Here is a 19,876-nt window from a genome sequence, read left to right as displayed (position 1 = left end):
TGTATATAACCATAAAGAATATACAGGATTATATTGCAGGTTTTATTTGTTGATGTTTTTCCAAGTATACAACTTATATTTCATTGATTTATGTAATATTGAACTGAACTATGTAATTATTTGAGACAAAACACAGTGACTTTTGTAAACATACAACTCAGAAGGGACAGAAGAGTGGCCTCCAAGCAGTAAGTATTAAGGATACTGTGTTTGTTAGTGGGATTTAAAGAATGGTGAGTAATCGGATTAATTAAAGGGGGGGGTGATTGTGAGTAGCTACTACAGCTTTTCCTTTCTACTACCTGATACTCTCAGATTAAACAGTGCAAGTAACCTCAAATTCAGAAAGATCTACCCCTCTCCTAGGTTGCTTAGATGATCCAGGCACACAATTTCTGTAGAAGAAATTCATTCATTCATCAGCATTGGCCATTTGATGTGCCAGTGTCAGTAGGTGGAACGACAGGATTGAAGTTCTTAAATCACTTATCTTTCTAATGATTCTCTGTATTAAGTTGCTTAGCAAATATTGAGAGATCAGAGCATGAATCAATGTATTTCCTTTGTGGTCCAGAAATTAGTAGAAATCAAATACAAGCTCATTGTCAAGTCCTTTGATTGGATTTGGTATTCTTAAAAATGTAAGACAGGATCCAATCTGCTCCCCCCACTCCCTTTTTGCAGGTTTTAAAACTTATATATAAATGGTACCATATTGTGTTTTAATCTGCAACTTGGTTTTTCACACATTATGCTGCAAAACTTATTTAGGTAATAATTATTATTATAACTAACCTGTATTGAGCTCTCAATATGTATATTTATTAACTTACTTAGTCCTTACAACAGCCTTATAATCCATTGGGATAAGTACTATTATTAACCCTGTTTTAGAAGTGAAGAAACTGAGACACAGAGAAGTTAAGCAACTTGTCCATAAAAATAGTGCCAAGAAGTGATGGAACCAGAGCTGGAATTTGAACCCATAAGGTTTAGCTACAGAATCTAGCTTCTTAATCACTGCATAATTTAACTACTGTACAGAATTCCACTGTATGACTATGTAGCGTCTTCTTGTCCCTATCAAAGGACATTTGCATTGTTTCTAGCTTTATGCTATTATAAACAGTGGTGTGTGAACATGTCAACAGTGAACTTTGATAACGGGTCTCAGTACCATTTCACAGTGCCTGGAAGTACTTGAGAGGGGTAAGAAATATGATAATTCCTGTTATCTGTACCAATAAACATTTTTGGGTTATTGTACATTGGTTATTTTTCCAATGAGAAATTATTTAATGCAGATTTTTTGCAAATCTACTATTAAAAAATTAACAATTCTTTAACATAAAATATCTAGTCAGTGTTTCAATTTTTAATTATCTTATATTAAAAAAGTTTTTGTTCCCTTTTTAAAAAAATGTTTGACTCAGGAAGGCCCCAAATAAGGTTCATATATTACCATTAGTTTATATGTCTCTAAGGTCCGTTTTAATCTATGGGTTCCTCTCTCATCTGCCTGTCTGTCTGTCTGTCTCTTTTTTTCCCAATTTGCTATCTATTTGTTGAAAAAACTGGGTTATTTGTCCAACAGTTTCCAGTCTGGTGGTTTCTGACTGTATCGCAGTGATGTGACATATTATTTTGTCCTTTTTATTTCTAAGTTGGTAGTTGGATCTAGAGGCTTGATCAGAATCAGTTTGATTGTTTGGCAAGAATACTCCATAGATGGTACTAATGTAAGAGGCACATCTGGTTGTCTCCTTTTGTAATGTTAAAGGTCGTTGATGGTCAATGCCTAGATTCATTAATCATTAGGTGTAATAAAATAGTGCTATTCTTATTCTAGCACTACTTCCTCCTTAATATTCCTATAAAGAGAAACTTCCCCTTGTCAACTGTTTGGTGACCCAGACATACAGTCTGCATTAGAAAGCAGGATAAATACATGATTTTATCCCTTCATTTATCAGTCTTTTTCTTAAAAAGGGTGTTTTTTTATAGCATCCATTATAGATTACCAATTAGTTATTTTTATTCATATTTTTATGAACACATGGATTTTTAAACATATTGGATTTAATTATTCTTAAAGCTGTTTAGAAACAACTCTCCCCACCCCCAAAAAGAAATCTATCATAAGTGTTTACTGCAAACTTGTGTTTTTAATTAACTCAGTGCCACGCACTATGGGACCCCTGTCTACAAAGTGCCTGTGAAGAGACAGGAACTCCACATGCGATGGCCAATGAATCTAATAATGTTGTTTATAACAGTACTGTAAACTGGGAGCACATAACCAGCAAAAAGACTAGTAGATACATAACAAGGTGTTTTCTCTGAGGTCTAAGAGGAAAAGGAGCAATAGAAGAAAGGCATCAGCGGGTTCTGGCACAGGAAATGACGGAATTTGATGAGTCATAGTTCTCATTATGTGTACTTGCAAATGGCCCCAAAGCTCAACAAAAATGTTTATCACGGCATTATCTTTCATAGCTATACCCCCCTCCAAAGTTAGAAATTTTAATGTCTAACTATAGAGAAGAAAGGTTAGGTACACTGTTAACACAAAAGGATACCACACTGCTATTATAGTGGTTAATTTGATGATGTGCTTATGAATGAAGTGCTCATGCTACATTTCAGAAAAGAAGTGAAATACGGTATGATTATGTCTGCAAGTACACAAAGACTGGGAGGAAAAAGGTAAAATGAAAATGAAGTAAAGGTAATGGAATTTGGAATAATTTATTTTCCTTCTTCAAAAATAATTTTAAGAGCTCTTTTTATTAAATGTGGCAGTTCAGTATTCTTTGGTCTCCAAATCCTACTAAAATGGCAGGAAAAAAAAATAAAGAAGGCAACAATATGCAAGAACAAAGAGAATGAGAAAGGAAAGAACACCAGATCAGCAATGTTAATAAAAGTTTAGAAGTCATAAATGAATTTAAAAACCAATAAACATTTTGAAGATCAGATAAAGCTGACACTCTGTAACTACATACTACTTAGAGAAGCAAAAGCCCTTTTCACACTTTAAAAAAGTGAATTTTATGGTATATGAATTATATTTCAATAAAATCATCAAAACGACCTAAATGTTCACCAACTGGTGAATACAATGTGGTATATATGTGCAATGCGGTGTAATACTCGTACTATGTAGCAATAAAAAGACACGAGGTACTAATACATGCTACATCATGGGTGAATCTTGAAAACATTATGCAAAGTGAAAGAAGCCAGTCATAAAAGATCATGTATCCTATGATTTCATTCAGATAAAATGTCCAAAATAGGCAAATCCATAGAGACAGAAAGTAGATTAGTGGTGGCCTAGGGCTCGGGGGATGAGGGTAACGGGTAGTGACAGATAATGGGTATGGTGCTTCATTTTGTGGTAATGAAAATGTCTTAAAATTGATTGTAGTGGAAGGGAATAAACTAAAAACCATTGAATTGTGTACTTTAAATGAGTGAATTGTATGGTTTGTGAATTGTATCTCAATAAAATATTTAAAAAAGGTTGCCGACAAGAGAAAAACTGGGTGGAAACTATCTGTATTATGTTTGCAACTTTTGGTAAATGTCAAAATACTCTAAAAGTTTACTGTAAGAGAAGGATGGAAAGCTGGTGTGGCTAAGATGACTTAAATTTCAAAGCAAAGAATATTACTACAGATAAAGACGGTCATTTCATAACAGTATAGGGTCAATTAATCAAGAAGACACAAAAACCCAGTGTTTATGTACCAAATATAAGATCTTCAAAATACATGTACAAAATCTGACAGCAATGCAAGGAGAAATATATAATTGGAAATTTGAATCTGTCTCTCTCTAAATAATTATTAGAAATGTAAGCAGAAAATAAGCAAATATATAATAGACTTGAATAACACTGTCAACTAACTTAAGCTGATTGGCATTGATAGCACAACAGAAAATACCCATGCTTTCCACATGCATACAAAATATTTACCAAGATAAAATGCATTCTGGATGATAAAATAAGTCTTAATATATTTAAAGGGGTTCAAATTATATATATTCTCTGATCAAAATGGAATTAACTTAGAAATCAATAACAGAAAGGTATCTGGAAAATCTCCAAATACTTGAAAATTAAATAACTCATGGATCAAAGAAGAAATAAAAGGGGAAATTAGAAAGTACTTTGTATTAAATTAGAATGAAAATACAACATATCAGAACTTGTGAGATACCACTAAAGCAATACTTTGGGGAGACTTACAGCATAGCACTAAATGCCTGTATTAGAACAGAAGTATGGTCTCAAATCAATGATCTCAGCTTATACTTACAGAAATTAGAAAAAGAAAAGCAAATTAAAAGTCAAAGCAAGCAGAAGAAAGGAATTGATAAAGATTAAAGCACTCACTAATGAAATAGAAAACAAACAAACAAATCAATGAAACCAAAAGCTGGTTCTTTGAGAAGATAAAGTTGACAAATCTCTAGCCAGACTGATTAAAAATAAAGACAAAATTACCAACATCAGAAATAAGAGGTAACATTACTCAAGATTCCACAGATATTAAAAGAATCAGAAAGGAATAGCATGAACATCAACAATGACAACTTAGATGAAACAGGCAAATTCCTTGAAAGATACAAACCACCGAACCTCACTGGCACTTAATACGTGTTTAGCAAACCAGGGGCTCAAGGAGATAGTTGGGGCTGTGGCACAGTTGTACAAGCTCATTGTACACCAGCCAAAAGCCCATATGGGAAGTCATGGACATCTCTGGGAAATGTGAGCACTGCCTGGGTAAAGGATCAGTAAGTGGTTTAAGGATCTGCAGAGGCAGTGAGATGGGCCGAGCACCTGGAAAAAGCTGGCTATGGCCATCTAGCTCCAGGTATCCTGCATGGACATCTAAGTCAATACCACATTAGAATAAAAAGACAAGGGTATGTCCCCTGGAAGAGCACATTTCTTTCCTTTTGTGATTAAACTTTAGAGTTTCAATCCTCTGATTTGGATAATGTTATCACTATCTTAGAGACAGTTCTAATGACAAAAAGAATCTAGAGGAAAAATACAATTTTTTGTAATACAATCAGCAAGCTCTGATTTTAATTGATATTAACTTGAATTTTATTACCAAGTAAATAATCCAAGAAAAACGAACTTTTTCCTTATACTATTTTCTACTTCTTACTACTTCTTACTGAAAGCAAAACCACAGTACTATTGAATTACAATTTTGTAGTACATCTTTTCCTTCCTTGGTTTCCACCTACTCCACTTCTCCAGAAACAAAAAAAAAAAATTAAATTATTTTGTTAGAATTATGAATAGCAAAGTAAATCTTGAAAGCATTTCCTATAAACAACAAAATCAACATCTTGGGACCTAAATTTCTGAACTTCACTGAAGTTTTGACTCAAAAACTAAAGACTCTCCTCAATGACCAAATAAAGACTTAAATTGTAGGTTATATCCATGGCAGTCAACTCTGGATGAAGTAACTGCAATTGTTACTTCAGTGCCTACATTTTCTAAGGGTTTTATTTTGAAACTGTGGTCTTCAAAAAATGAGTGACAGCCAGCCAGTGTGATTCACTAAGGTGGTACCTACGTAAAGTGGAAGCCACAGAGCAGTAAACAATGGGGTTAGACCTTGAAAAGTTTCTGACGGATAGAATCTTTTTAGATGAGTCACCTAAGCTCCTAGCTTAAGTTCATTATGAAGATAACACCTTCTTGACTTGGATGTGTACCTGATAAAGGTAGAACAACCTATTTTTGAGAAGAAAAACTTAGTATTATAATCTGACTATATACAATGGGAGAAGAAAATGAATTTCTTGAAAAAGAAATATGCTTCTGCTTTTAAGAAAAACAGCTCTTCTTCAACTTTAGTTCTACTGCTTCTTATTTATTTTGGAAAGAGTCATTAAAACTGAGCCTCTAGAAAGAGGAAGAAACTGTTGACCTACTAGTCATTTCCCAGGGAGAATTATCTATCGAATCATATACAGTGGGTCAAAATTATTCAAGTGTTTGCATATAGTTGTGGGTAAGCTCAGAACTATACCTAGAATTCTAGAAAATAAGTAAATAGCAATTATCTGACTAAAATTAACCAAGACAGGTCCAGGGCTAAGAATAAATAGCTGTAAAGCTATATTAAACGGTTCTAGTACTAGACATGGCTTTCAAGCTCCAGGGGGTCATTTCCCATTTCTAAGTCTTTTAGGAGCAGCAGAAAGTCCACCTCGCCACCCCCAACCCCCAGACTCTACATCCATTTATTAATGTCTAGAATTTTACTACTCCTATTTTATTTGTGTAGTTTAAGGCTTAGTTCCTGCTAAAAAGCAAATAGCCTTGCAGGTCTGGTGATACTTTTACTCATTTGCCCACAACCTAATATGAAAGAAGGCTCTGAGATTAAGTTTCCTTAAAAGGGTAGAAAAGAGGAAATTGGAAGTCTGAAGCAGAAAAAATAAGGCGGCCAATGAAGCTGGAAAAGGGAATGAAACAAGGCTGGGGAAACTATATATTCCCCCAATTTGCCTGGTCAACTCTCCCTTGGAAGGAGGTCCATTTTGAGTCCTTAGAATATGCAGAGAAAGGTTCCCAATTTGTGGAGAGATGGGAGGAGCTCAAACTCAAAGTCCCGAAGTGGCAGTAGATTTTTCTGCCTATTATCAAATACTTGTGAAAGTGAGCACCTCTAGTGCGAGAGCAAAAATGTGAAAGTACACAGGTGCACACAAACATATAACACTCGTTAAACTTATCACTTGTTTGAAGTACAGACTTATGAATCTAAAAGAAACCCCAGAGATACTTTAATGTTTTCATTGACATATGGGGATACTAAGATACACAGAACTAAAGGGATATAACCAAGGTCACACAACTAGTATGAGAAGTACTGAAACCAGAAAATGACATTTTATAAGGCACTAAATAATTTGGCCACATCCTCTCTTTCTTGACTTCTAGGTGTTGATGCCATCCCTAAGGGGAAAAGAGCTGAATGCTCTGTGTGCTGAACATACTCTTTGCTTTCTCACTGCCATGACACTGGTTAAGCTATTTCTTCCAATAGCTTAATTTGGCACCAACTCAAATGTCTGGTTAAAGAATCTTAAACGTGGGTATTGGAGACACACAGAATGCTTGCTGAATTCTGAAAAGGTTAATTACATATTTCCAAGGGTTTGATTCTAACATTACAATTTTTATTCTAATTTAATTAGCTGGAAATGTCACCCAAGGGTATACTAAAATGATCTAATTTCTCATGGTCATTCCAGATGGTTCTCTGACTTCTGGTAATCTCCCTGCCATCAATACTGAAGCATTCCTATGACTGAGGGTTTCTTCCCCCTGCTTTCATTTCCCCAATACTGAAATCTCCCTCTGAAAGCGGTTTCTCTTTATCTTTATGTCTCCCACATCATGTAAAAATCTATCAGTGACAGACAGGGACAACTGTAAAGATGCAGAAATTAAAAACAGATCTCATAAGTTTGGTACAAAATGTTTTCCTCTGGAAGTAAAGGTAATTTGCTGAGTCACTGAGTCAAGTATTTATAGCACAACATAATTTATTTTCTGCCGTAATAACTTCTTCTGTAATTCAACAGCTCCTCCACAAGTCTCTATCAAAACTATGATTTCTCAAAAATGCTAACAATGCTGACTAATAAGTAGGAAACAGTGCTACCCAAGCAAAATTAAATTAGAAGAGTAATCTATTTATAGTTCTCTGTAGGGACAAGTTGTTAATAAAATCTTTGCTTTGGCTACTCAAGAGTCATGAGTTTCGCGTTTTCCATTCTTTTCTCAATTACGTTATCAAGCTGTACCTCACTAAAGGTTTTCTAATTCCTATCCTTAGTCCCTTTCTCTACGATACCTCACAACAAGAATTCACAACCAGAAGAAGCTAAAAGCTACGTGTTGTAAAGCTGGCACCCTCTTAGCTCCATCTGGCTGCAGATGTTTTATTTTGGCTCTCTAAGGTTTTTTTTTTAAAAAATTAAGGCAACATTTAAAAATGAAGAGATTCTACATAAAAGCTAAATTTCCAGCTTCTCCTGAGCAATTGAAAGATGTGCTAACAGTTCCTGCATTCCTGCCTGGTGACAACTGCTGGAGATGAGTAGTGGCTGCCTTCCGTGACATGCTTTTCCTTTGGCCTGCTTAACCCATTTACATGATTTGTTTGGCCTCTGTGGGCCTCTGGTTTTTAAGTCTTGCTGAAAGCCAACCACGCATAGGAAACTTTCCGTGTGGATCTCTACCTAAGTACTCTCATCAGACTAGTGTAACTTGTCTGCTACACTAGTCTACTCAGGGGCTTCTGCTCCTCCACCTCTCAGTCGTGAACATTTTCTACACCGCTGTAAGTTTCAGAAACACAAGTCACTGCCCTGTTCAAGAACATGCTATTGCACGCTTCTTAGTGGCCAGGGAATAACATTAGTCTGAATTCTTTAACATGACATTCTAGGCATTCTGTAATTTTATTCTAATGACCTTTCTTGTCATAGTTTCCAAATCTAATGACTGAGTAGATTGACACTACCCTAAATGGACGTATCAAGTGGACTGCTATGAAGTTCTGCCCTTTTCAACATTTTAATCAATGATTTAGATAACAAGAAGTATGATTTTCATATTTAAGGAGGAGAAGGAATAGGGACTATTTATAATTTGTTCATACCCATCCTATGTGATGCGTGCCTTAATCCTTTTACTATCTTTGGCAAGTGCTCACCATCTAAAACAAAATCTCAGGTCAATGGTGTTTTAAGATTATCCAAATGTCAATCATAAACATAAAGATACTAATGTTCCTTTGTCTTTCACAGCATAGTAAGCATTCCTAAAGCATTTCTAGATATAGAATCGCATTTCTGTTAAGACCAAGAAGAAAAACAGGATGACAGATAAAAGGTCTAAATAAATTGAGGCAATGATTAAATAAGACCCACATTTGGACAGAAGGCTCTCTGCACAGTACTGGCAACTAAGGATAAATTAGACTACAACCACAAACATTTTTCAGAGGACCAAAGATGTGTTTAGCACTCTGCTTGGGGCTGGGGTGGTAATTCTCAAATGTACTATCACGTACAAGGTCTGAAAACATTGGGATGGAGCCACTGAAATGGCATATAGTTGTGTTAAGAAGAACAAGTAACTGCCAATTGTGACACAGCATCCTGTTACAGAGAGTTATGCTGTAAAAATGCAAAACTTATTAATTCCGAAAAAGGTGATCTAGTCCAAAAATTTTTTTTTTTACTCAATCCTAGAGGATTCAAATTCCACTCCTGGTAGACCAATATCTCATGATAACACTCTAACATGGCCACACCCAGATGTCAGCTGAAACGCACTTCCCAGAAGTCATGTCAGCTTCACTTAACTTTCTTGGATGGAAAAGATAACAGATTTTAGTTTTGGCCAAGTATAGTCTCTGTAACTCCCCCTACCATATCAATTAAACAAATAAATTTGTTTTGACGAAAAACAACAAAGCAAAATGTGTTGCTTTCCCACAGCTTTCCTTGTTATACCACAAATCTTTATAAAATAATGAGCCAAGTTATCAAACATGCAATTGGGAAATCAATTACTTAGTAAATAGACAAAAATTCTCATCCAATACAAATGTCTCCTTAACTTGAGAGACACCAAAAAGGCAAACGGCAGCCAGAGAACCTATCAGAAAAAACATTCTAGGACTTACTTGAGCAAAAACAAACCTCTATTATTTGTTAACTTCTGAGAATTTTGAATTAGTACTTTGTTATTTTATAGAAAATTTCTTACCAAATTCACAGGTATCAGGATGAAGCCGGTAAAATTTTGATTGTAACCATGAGGAAGAACAAGAATTATTAATGGTGACACAATATCCTGAATCACGAAAGTTATAAAATTGCCTAATTTCAGCAGATATTGTAATATGTGAAGTAATTTGGCACAAGACCGTTGATTAGCACTTCCATATAAGGCATTTTATTTTTGTGAAACTTCTAAAACAGTTCTTGAAAATATCTTCTCTTGCACTAATTGGGATTTCTTTTAAACCCAGTTAATAAAGTTAATAAAGTTAATAAAACATTGTTTAATTTATGTGGGTCCCCAAACCCAAGCACCTACAACAGCTCCTCACTGATCAGATTTGGGTGTCAGAACTGGCATCAAAGATCTACATACTGATAATAACCGTATTAGCTAACACTTACATAGCACTTACTATGTACCAGTATTTTTTTTCACCTATTGCTACATAAAAATAACAACCCTAAAGTCAGTGGTTTAAAACAACCATTTCATTATCTTCCACTACTCTGGAGGTTGACTCATAGTGAGGGGAATGGGTTCTACCTGAGTTTAAATAACTCTGGGTAAGTTATTTAATTTTTCCTTATCTGTTAAATAAAGATAAAAGGGTTTAAAATCTCGTAACTTCTCAAGGTGATGATTGTGAGGATTAAATGGATTAGACATCATTAGCATTTTCACAAAGTTAATGACAGATTCTCAGGGTTTTGGGACCCTTAAAGATTTCTGAGTCCAATGGAAGGAACTTTAGACACTGATATCCAGCCTCAGCCCTAGACATTTTGTTTTCAGCTGGCTTTCAACGGGAGCTTTGCATCTGTGGTCTTTAAAAGCACGCCAGGTGATTCTAGTGCACATCAGAGTGGATAGTCATGGCTCCTGGTGAAAGGATTAGAACTCAGAGAGAGAGAGCAATGATATGGAGGCAGGATACTTGGGCTCTTGTATTGAACATTGGATAATCAATTCAACAAGCTTTTTGGTGACATGCTCTGGACCATTTAAAGATGGGAGTGGGTTTCAAACCTTTTTTAAAATGAAATCTTATCTGTAAGTTCAACGTGTGTAAAACACACAAAATGGAAGTGGGTTGGGGGTTAGGAATTTCTGCTACAGTGCATTAGCTTTCCCATTGCTCTTTTCAGTAGAAAACTGACTCTGCGTTTTTCTCCTATAGTTTTGGTGGCACACTTGCTCCAAATCGCAAGGTTGCAGATTTCACTTTTTTCTGGAGCACAACTGAAATGAGGCCAAGAATTTGTCGCAGAGCTGTGGGTGCACAAAGTACCTACTTGTGCTCACGAGAACCCTAGCCCAGAAGGGTCCCTATTGGTTCAGCCCCTGAGGGAGGCACTGTAGCCTGTGCCCAGTTTCTGACTTCTCAGACTCTTTCATGTGTCTTCTGAGCTAAATCAAGAATTAGCCACTTTTCCCCCAACTATTCTTGGTGATAGTAAAAGAAAACCTAACAAAATAAATTATGGATTCAATTATGTAAACACATTCCAAACATTTCATCGAGACACCCTAAGGTGGTAAAAATATAAACCAAAGCTTTTTGGGATCTAGATATTCAAATAGTGTAATTTCCATTACTACACATGATGTGAACACTGGAGCATGTACTTTTAATTGTACTACTTAAAATTCTTGAAATAGTCTTTAAATAATTTAAAATCTATAGTCCAAACCTTATGTTGCTTGTTAATAAAACCCTGTCTACTAGGCCTGTATAACTCACAGCCATACCGCCAACCACCAAGTTTTATAATAGGTGGGACAGTGGGTGGAAATAGCAGAGATCTCATCGGTTCTAAGCAAAATCAGTGGACATTAAGGCTGGCTAGTTCTTTTCCCAACTTAGGGGGCAAAAACAGTTTATACGCTATCACCATGTGTTCTATGTATACATGGTGATAGCAAAGTAAGAAGAGAGATATACTTTTGGGAGAACTTTATTTTCTCCAGAAGATGAAAACTTTCAACCAAATTTCCATGTTTTGATGAAGTTATTCTGTTGTAAATTTTTTATTTTTAAACCTGTTTGTCAGGGATTACGTGACTGCCCTGGGTTCCTGCAACAGGACCCAGGATCCAGGATGCCAGGTATACTATGGCTGGGGCAGAATCAGACTCAGAGGACCACCTCTGCAGCCCTGGCCCCACCTTCCTGCATGACGTTTCAGCAGATGAGATGCCTTCTCCCTTCAGTGTATTTTCAGTACATTTTTTTCTAAAAAAGAAAATGTACTTGGAGAGGCCAATAGAATATATCAAATTCCATTGTACTGTAGAATAAGTTAGACCCTAGATTCAGCTCATAATTATATTTCCTTTCTCATTGTTTTCTTGCAAAATAAATGATTTGTTAATATTTAATGTCACTACATAACCTACTAAAAGACTGCTCAAATTAGCAACTTTCTTTTTAGCTTCTATTCTAAAATGGGAATTTTGCCACTTCTCCTCATCTATGTGTGATTCTCTTGTGCTGTCTCATTCTTTGGCTTTTCTTCCTTTTCTGATTCCATACATTTTTTTTCCAAGTTTCTGACCTCTATTATTTTCTCTTCTCTCTTCTCCCAACAGACTTAGTTATCATCTGTCTTTAGAAGGCTCTCAAATTTATATTTTTAGCCAGACCTATCTTTCAAGTTACAATTCTGCAATTCTTATTAATTTCTACACAGTTCCACACAGAAGTTCTGTAACAGAGGCAACAAGCTGGCAGCTTGCAGCTCTTTTGTTTTGTTTTGAATTTTACTATTCATTAGGAAAATTTTTAAAAAGCAGGTTGCTGTTTTCTTTTGAAAAGTGGAATAACTGACAACGCCATACCCACATTTTTGCTTGGCAACAAACGACTGGAACTAAGTACAAGATGTTCTTTTCACATGGAACAAGCATTCTCCAGTTCTATACAATTTCTATCTCAATCATTTACATTACTTGTCTGGCTTCTTTAAGCATTTGAGTTTGCAGTCTTGTTACAGAAGATAGGAAGAATAGATTGAAAGCCTGACTAGAACTTTTAGACTCCTGCTACCCAAAGTATCAAATGTTTACAGCGACTGTTTACTTCTAAACACATATGTTTGCATTGATACCATTGGGGAGTTAGTCAGATATTTTGTTTGTTTTCAGTTCAAGTAATCAGTATATGACCTTTCAGTAGGGAGTGGAGAGCCTGATAAGTAGAGTGGTGTGTGTGAGTGTGTATGTACTAGGGGAGGGTGGTTTTTATGGAGCCTTGGAGGTTTATCCCAAAGTTCTCTTAACTCCAGGGCAACAGACAAACCATGTCCTCCATTCTTCTACAACTCCCTCATTCCCCACATTATTGATCTGTTAGTGCCATCAAAACTCAGCATACAGACAATAAGAACTAAATGGGCTGTTGGTTTGAGTGCCGATTCTTGTGTTAGACTAGTGTGTGTACCTAAAGGACCTCTGATTGGCTTTTACCACATGCATAACATTTTCTGAGAAAACTGAGCTAAACTTCCCAAGAGGAACAGGCGGAGGAGGAGGTGAAAAAGGTGTAATAACAACAACCAAAAAATCAGCAGCAGTCATTAGAATTTACTGAAGGCTTATGTGCTGGGCAGTAAGTACTTCAAATGTGCTATAGCATTTAAAGCGATAGGGAATAGACTATTACAATCCTTATTTATAGCTAATGACACTCGGGCACAGAGGCGTAAAACTATATGCCTGAGGTCACAGGCTATGAAGTCTTAGTCTGATTCCAGTGTCCATTTTCACTAGATGGTTAAGCTTTGTGAAAGGGGAAAGAAGCTGAATGTTGGAAGCTATGTACTGTGTGTGCAGTGGTTAAAGGGATGGATTCTGGAGTTAGACAAAACTGGAGTATGAAGTCTAGTTATTACTCTTTTCAAAAAACAGCTTTGGGCTTTGCTGATCCTCTGTACTGTATTTTTGTTTTCTCATTTCATTCATTTTCTTCATGCATTATTAAGGACTGATGATGTATGTACACAACACAGTCTCGGGATATACCAGTGAACAAATGCAACTTCCTGCTTTCCCGGAGCTTAACTAATAGTGGCAAGACACAGAAAAGAAATACAGTAAATATATGTGATGTACACGCACACACAAAAGGGACGGGGAGTAAGCATGCAGGAGAGGAACGGGACATTTTTAAACAGGGCTCTTAGGACAGGCCTCCCTGTGAAAGTGACATGTAAGCAAAGATAAGGGAACCGAGGGGCAGAATCATGGACTTAATTTAGGAAAGTGCCTCTGAGTAGGATGAGAAGCAACTGGAGGGTTCTGAGCAGAGGAATGACACGATTTGACCTAAGTTTTTGAAAGGGCAACTCCGGCAGCCGTGTTGACAATAGAACGTAAGGGGCAAAAGTGTAAGCAGGGAAAACAGTAAGAGGGTAATAATCCAGGCAAGAGATTCCTGTGGCTTAGAAACTGTTCCGTTAGATTATGAGTATAAACATGTTTACAGATTTCAGTCTCCCCACTCAATACTGAAGGCTTTAGGTTCCAGTATTGCTAGATGTTTTCAGGTTAGCTGCAACCTTAGCTAGCAGCAGCATACCACCTGCTTCCTTTTCATTTTTCACCCTCGAAGATTTCCCTCACTTTCTTGTGCTTAGTTAAGCATTTAATGAGATATTTATATTTTATCCCACATTTTTAGTGTTTTATTACTGCTGCTGGTGGTGTTTGGGTGCGGAGGGGTGTTTCAGAATATCTAGCATGCTATATTGCCAGAACAGAAATCCACTTGAATCTGAATTTGAAAAAAGGTTTGAATTCCACCTTTTTCTGTTTACTAGTTGTATGATCTCGGCAAGTTATTTAAATTTATCTTGACTCAGTCTCAAATTTAAAATGGAGACAATAATACCTAGATCACGAAGTTATGAAAATTATGATCTAATGCACATAAGGTACTTAGCCACAATGCTTGGCACACAGTAAATGCTTAATATACTTTAACTTTCATCATCATCATCATCATCATCATCATCATCCTTACAGCATCTTATACATAGTAGGTACTCCATAAGTGATTGCTGAGGCAGTCTACTGAAAATGAATTACAAATTTACATCTGTTGAAAATGAATTACAAGTGTGCTCAGTGGGAAAGATGTGCAGCAGGTTTGTCTCTAAGTGTATATATATCATGACCAGACCCAACTGTATAAAAATGTACAAGGAGAACTCTTGCCACCCACTCCCTTAAAAAATAAATAAATAGGGGCTGCACTCATAGAGCTGTGATTCATTAAATATCTTCAGTTAAATACCCATCCTGTATCTACTGCCACCTCCCATTACTCTAGGACCAAAAGTGAAGGGGAGGTAAACAGCCAAACGTCAGACCCAATAATCTCATTCCTCCAAGAATAGTCCATGTAAACAGAGGGAAAGAAAGTAGATCTCTTCTCTGTAACTTGTGGGTCCCACTGAAATGCTAGTTCTTTTTTTCTTCCAGGCAGTGTTTTGTCAGGAGGTGTGCAGCTGATATGGCAGCCGTGGGTAAGCTATTCACTAAGTTCCCGGGAGGCGGCACAGGGCCCCGTCTTTCTATGGGACTATTACACTCACTAGCTATTTAAAGAAGATGATATCAGACAGAAGTTTAATTGATCTCTATTTTAAAGTGAATATAATTAAAAATTTCCCCCAAAATGTAGCTCAAATATAATGTTATTTGAATCGTAAATCACATAAGAGTCTGAAGGTCAGTACAAGTAGTTCTGGAGAAGGGGGTAAAGATTTGATCTAAGATCAGTTAGCTCTCCACAGGAAAATTTTATTTTATAACCTGAACTAATCATGAGGGGAATCTGGCATAAAACAAAGGATGCCTCAGAACTAACTCAATTCCTCTTCTGAAATCAGCTCACAGTCTTTGCGGTATTTGTGGTGATTGGGCATCATCATCCATCTTTATTGCATTATTCTCTACAAAGGACAGCCCATCACACCAGCACATGTTAATAATATAACATATTATTATATATTACATCATATATATTACATGTTATATAATGTTAAGATATCATCAAAACAAAAAAATCTTTTCAGAGGTTTAACAAGTTAAAATGGCTTTGAATACGGTTTACTTTTTTGACTGTAATAATATCTTTTTGGTAATTTTATTTTACTTGCATAGTGAATTCTGTATACAAATCAAAACTATCAAGTATTAGAAAATCCATGAGGGAAAAATTATTTCATGAGCTTGCACCTTGTTTACTAAAACCTAGATATCTGAGTTCAGATAAGCTCCAATTTTAGATCACAAGAATTTCAGACCATGTTTTAAGGAAGAATTAAAAAAATAACATGATTATATATAAAAAAATGAGAATAAAAATAGTTATTAAATCATGCATATAAAGCATTTCACATAGTTCCTGGTATGTCAGAAGTATTCAATCAAAGTAATTATGATGATTATTATTCTTCCATTTATTTTCTGTGCCTAATAGCTATAATGTTATATTAAAATTAACATTAATATATTAATGATCATATTCACATGACAGTTTATAGATAGGGTCTTATGAGTGTCATTATTCCTATCACGTCATTCAGTTTAATTGGGCTCTAGTGACACTGTAAAGGTACACAGACAATTCCCTACGTACTTGGGTCTAGATCACGTGCAACATAAGAAGTTATATGTAAACTTCGGTTTGTTGTGAACCAAATTAAACACATAAATCAACCAGTAATAGTGAAGAAACTACGTTAAGTAAAAGAAAGTAATTACATACCATCACTATGTAGAATCTTTTCAAGATTATACATGTATGTGTATATATACTTACTATCAGTTACTTTGTGATTATTTCTTTTTTATTTTTCAATTACATTTGACATTTAATATTATAGTAGTTTCAAGTATATAGCATAGTGGTTAGATATTTACATAATTTACAAAGCGATGCCCATGATAAGTAGAATACACACCTGGCACCATACAAAGTTATTACAGTGTTATTGGCTATATTCCCTATGGTGTACTTTTTTGCAAGAATATTTTTATAAATGGTACCCAATCTATTACATATACATATATTAAATATCCTTTTAAAATTAGACGGTTTCCCCAAAGCACTTATGAAAAGTTTCTGGAACTTAGCTGAGGATTTTATGTAACCAAGAGTCTGATCTTTTCTTAGTCTATAAAACACCCTTTACAATAATTGGACTCACACTATATTCTCCCAATCTCTTAGTATAGGAGACATTATTCCCCCTTAAGACACCAAATTCCAGAGCAGAAAAACAAATACTATAAAACTAAGAAAAGAGTTAAATCAGACCATCTTCCTGTTTCTAAGCATCTGGTTTGACCCCCACGTTGAATGGTAATTTGTACTTCAAACTCTGCTCTGTTATGCAGTAATCTAGAAGAAATGTCAGGCTCCTCCTCTAAGGTGTGTATTTCTCAGAGATTGATTGGAGTTAACCTTTTTGATTGGAAATTGATAATAAATCTCGAGGTTGAAGGTTAACTGTTGATAACAAATTATCTTTTGTGAATAACAACTTTCTCTATAACATTAATAAAAGTGTCTTGACTTGTGTAGCTTTCATGTATATTAATGTTGAAGGATGCTCTAAGACTAGCTGAAGTAAAAGAAATAACAGGAGCGTTTTGAAAAAAAAGAAAAGAGGAGGCAATGAAGAATGAGGCCAGGAAAGCATGGAAAGCTGATTAGAAAGCCTGACGGGGAAGGGTTTAAATATTAAGTATTATTGAATAGCCTGAGGGTTATTTATAAGTAACCAAGTTACCTTAAATTTGTTTTTGCTATTAGTGTATTTAAATCTTTTTTAAAAAGTATGAGTGCAGAAGTAAAAAATCCTTGTTATTTACATATTATTAAAATCCCTTAACATGGCACACAAAGCCCTTCCCTGTTCCACAGACTACGTTTTTTTTCTTTCTGCCGCCAATCTCCAGTCACAAGTCCCAGTTAGTGATTCATAGTGTTTTCTCTGCCTGTAATGTTTATGTCTTCCCTGCCCACCCACTCCTCACCTCATCTCCACCTGTAATACAAATGCCTATTTATCTTTCAAGGTACGAATGTGACAATTTATTTGTAGTGTCCCTTGCTGCACCAGGAATTAAGGTACTTACAGTACTTATGTTATATCTATTTTTGAACACTCATAATTTATTTTACTAAACTATCTTTTCTGTAAGTGTGTGCACTCCTCAAGGGCAGAGCCCTTGACTTGTTCACCTTGTATTCCTAACACTTGGGATGTTGTAGTAGCTCAATGTCTACTGAACTGAATTGGATTACATTTCTTTTGGAATAGAGAAAGCACCAGAGTCGGCTGCCTTATTTTCTGCAGAAGGAACAAAAGGGGCCCAAACCTTGGATCATAATATGAAAGGAGTTGAAAAGTCTAGAAAAATACTCCACAAACACTTATTAATTCTTCACTGAAAAAACACAATAATTAATATCCGTTCTGGAGCTTCTGAGTAAATTACTCCATAGATGCCTTTTTATCACTAGTTTAAACAGTGAATATAAACTAATATTAATGAAGAACAGCAATTCGAAACTAATTATCATACATGGTTTTTCTGCAGAGGTTTTCTAGGAACTAGAAGAAAGGAGCAGCCATCGAAAACTGAAAAGAAAAAGTGCGAGGAGCAAGAAGAGGTTGTGATGAGAGGGAGGAGGAGAAAGGAATGCTAAGTTGTACTAAAGAACAAGAAGAAAATGAAGGGAGGAAATAAAAGCAAGACACTATTTTTGGCCATTCTGAAATTCTGCTGTGCTGGAGGCATCTGCAATAATAAACACATTCATCTCTTTTACAGGCCAAATTTGGATTTAGCCTGTCTTCACTCTCAAACCTTTTTCTGCTGACTTATTTTTAAAATTAGTATTTGATTTTACAGCAGAAAAAAAGATGAAGAAAAAAGGGCTTCATCATTCTCCCCTCCCTTTTTTTTTTTTTTTTTGCCAAAAATGTAATCCTTTGAGACCTTTTGTAGGGAATACAATGTATCCAGATCATGAAGTCTTAAGAAAAACAGAATTCTTTCCCTATTTTATAGATTTTATAGAAACTCTCTTGTCATTTACCAATGGAAATAAAAAATTAAGAACTGGTGAAATGTCTATTTTTTGTATTACTATAAGATTTTTTCTTCTAGTAGCAATCATAATATCATGAACGTGTATTCATTTGGATCTATCAGTTAGAATTATCTATAAGTTATCATATCTATAGTAGGACAAGTCAGATCCACATTAATGATTAAGAGGCAAACCCAGTTAATTATTTGTAACTTCTAAATCATCAAAGAAATACAAAAGTGCACATGGTGTGATTTTTGAGCACTTGGTATGTTTTTTATTAGAAAGATATGGAAATTATAAATTTATAAGTAATGATATGTGACAATTATTTATTAACTATAACATACAATTAATCAGCATCTCCTGACTTTGTCCCCACCCGGCTGGATATATGGGTGAAAAGGGTTGGAGAAATGAGGGTGTAGGAATGACGCCAAGTCAATACCTCTAAGCAAAAAGACAGAAAAAGCTCCCAGAAGTATGCTGCAAAAATTGGACTCACATGGAGAATCTGTTATAGCTAAAGAATGCAAGCTTTGGAATCAGACAGAACTGAGTCTGATCCGTGGCTCTGCCACTAACTAGTTAAGTGGTACAGATTCTCTCTAAGCCATATTTCCTCCACCTTAAGATGGGAATAATATTCATTGAGTTGGACTAGGTACTGTAAGTCAAATATAGCATCTTGTACACATAGTAAGACTTCAATAAATATTAGCTATTATTCTCATCACCTTCCTTGGGACTTCTGTTCTTTACCATGTTCTACAGGATACATGGGCTCACACAAGAAATATCAAGCTTTGACATGAAAGATGCAAGTAACAGATTTTCAGTTACTCATTTTGGAGGGCAGGGGTTGAGGCAGAATTACTGCTAGTCTGGTGGCAGGAAGGTTATTATTCTGGAGATGCTCA

At 35.6% G+C, this 19,876-nt stretch overlaps 1 protein-coding gene across 8 annotated transcripts in view; it reads right to left on the bottom strand.

Moving 5' to 3' along the window:
- Positions 1-19,876, bottom strand: part of SBF2 (SET binding factor 2) — a 396,450-nt gene that overhangs the window by 73,866 nt on the left and 302,708 nt on the right. The window lies entirely within an intron of this gene.

Source organism: Rhinolophus hipposideros (assembly GCF_964194185.1).
Source record: "Rhinolophus hipposideros genome assembly, chromosome: 10".
Classification (NCBI taxonomy): domain Eukaryota; kingdom Metazoa; phylum Chordata; class Mammalia; order Chiroptera; family Rhinolophidae; genus Rhinolophus; species Rhinolophus hipposideros.
This window is presented reverse-complemented; position numbering and strand designations above follow the sequence as displayed.